Consider the following 2,154-nt stretch of genomic DNA (forward strand, 5'->3'; position numbering starts at 1 on the left):
CTAGCACTCCTGAAAGAAAGGATATAGCGGAGACATGGCTTAGCCACAGCCTGGGGGATGTTTCCAGAATGAGATTTTCACTCTGCAGCGGAGTGTGCGCTGATATGAAACTTCCTGGCAGATTAAAACTGTGTGCCCGACCGAGACTCGAACTCGGGACCTTTGCCTTTCGCGGGCAAGTGCTCTACCAACTGAGCTACCGAAGCACGACTCACGCCCGGTACTCACAGCTTTACTTCTGCCAGTATCTCGTCTCCTACCTTCCAAACTTTACAGAAGCTCTCCTGCGAAACTTTCAGATACTGGCAGAAGTAAAGCTGTGAGTACTGGGCGTGAGTCGTGCTTCGGTAGCTCAGTTGGTAGAGCACTTGCCCGCGAAAGGCAAAGGTCCCGCGTTCGAGTCTCGGTCGGGCACACAGTTTTAATCTGCCAGGAAATTTCATATCAGCGCACACTCCGCTGCAGAGTGAAAATCTCATTCTGGAAACATCCCCCAGGCTGTGGCTAAGCCATGTCTCCGCTATATCCTTTCTTTCAGGAGTGCTAGTTCTGCAAGTTTCACAGGAGAGCTTCTGTAAAGTTTGGAAGGTAGGAGACGAGATACTGGCAGAAGTAAAGCTGTGAGTACCGGGCGTGAGTCGTGCTTCGGTAGCTCAGTTGGTAGAGCACTTGCCCGCGAAAGGCAAAGGTCCAGAGTTCGAGTCTCGGTCGGGCACACAGTTTTAATCTGCCAGGAAGTTTCATATCAGCGCACACTCCGCTGCAGAGTGAAAATCTCATTCTGGAAACATCCCCCAGGCTGTGGCTAAGCCATGTCTCCGCTATATCCTTTCTTTCAGGAGTGCTAGTTCTACAAGTTTCGCAGGAGAGCTTCTGTAAAGTTTGGAAGGTAGGAGACGAGATACTGGCAGAAGTAAAGCTGTGAGTACCGGGCGTGAGTCGTGCTTCGGTAGCTCAGTTGGTAGAGCACTTGCCCGCGAAAGGCAAAGGTCCCGAGTTCGAGTCTCGGTCGGGCACACAGTTTTAATCTGCCAGGAAGTTTCATATCAGCGCACACTCCGCTGCAGAGTGAAAATCTCATTCTGGAAACATCCCCCAGGCTGTGGCTAAGCCATGTCTCCGCTATATCCTTTCTTTCAGGAGTGCTAGTTCTACAAGTTTCGCAGGAGAGCTTCTGTAAAGTTTGGAAGGTAGGAGACGAGATACTGGCAGAAGTAAAGCTGTGAGTACCGGGCGTGAGTCGTGCTTCGGTAGCTCAGTTGGTAGAGCACTTGCCCGCGAAAGGCAAAGGTCCCGAGTTCGAGTCTCGGTCGGGCACACAGTTTTAATCTGCCAGGAAGTTTCATATCAGCGCACACTCCGCTGTAGAGTGAAAATCTCATTCTGGAAACATCCCCCAGGCTGTGGCTAAGCCATGTCTCCGCTATATCCTTTCTTTCAGGAGTGCTAGTTCTGCAAGTTTCGCAGGAGAGCTTCTGTAAAGTTTGGAAGGTAGGAGACGAGATACTGGCAGAAGTAAAGCTGTGAGTACCGGGCGTGAGTCGTGCTTCGGTAGCTCAGTTGGTAGAGCACTTGCCCGCGAAAGGCAAAGGTCCCGAGTTCGAGTCTCGGTCGGGCACACAGTTTTAATCTGCCAGGAAGTTTCATATCAGCGCACACTCCGCTGCAGAGTGAAAATCTCATTCTGGAAACATCCCCCAGGCTGTGGCTAAGCCATGTCTCCGCTTTATCCTTTCTTTCAGGTGTGCTAGCTCTGCAAGTTTCGCAGGAGAGCTTCTGTAAAGTTTGGAAGGTAGGAGACGAGATACTGGCAGAAGTAAAGCTGTGAGTACTGGGCGTGAGTCGTGCTTCGGTAGCTCAGTTGGTAGAGCACTTGCCCGCAAAAGGCAAAGGTCCCGAGTTCGAGTCTCGGTCGGGCACACAGTTTTAATCTGCCAGGAAGTTTCATATCAGCGCACACTCCGCTGCAGAGTGAAAATCTCATTCTGGAAACATCCCCCAGGCTGTGGCTAAGCCATGTCTCCGCTATACCCTTTCTTTCAGGAGTGCTAGTTCTGCAAGTTTCGCAGGAGAGCTTCTGTAAAGTTTGGAAGGTAGGAGACGAGATACTGGCAGAAGTAAAGCTGTGAGTACCGGGCGTGAGTCGTGCTTCGG

At 51.3% G+C, this 2,154-nt stretch overlaps 1 non-coding gene across 1 annotated transcript; it reads left to right on the top strand.

The window, feature by feature from the left end:
• Window positions 1-1,845: 1,845 nt before the first annotated feature.
• Trnal-caa (transfer RNA leucine (anticodon CAA)) lies at window positions 1,846-1,920 on the top strand. Its single transcript has one exon. It is a non-coding gene; the product is annotated as a tRNA-Leu (tRNA).
• The last annotated feature ends 234 nt before the right edge of the window (window positions 1,921-2,154 follow it).

Source organism: Schistocerca nitens, chromosome 9, assembly GCF_023898315.1.
Source record: "Schistocerca nitens isolate TAMUIC-IGC-003100 chromosome 9, iqSchNite1.1, whole genome shotgun sequence".
NCBI classification, from domain to species: domain Eukaryota; kingdom Metazoa; phylum Arthropoda; class Insecta; order Orthoptera; family Acrididae; genus Schistocerca; species Schistocerca nitens.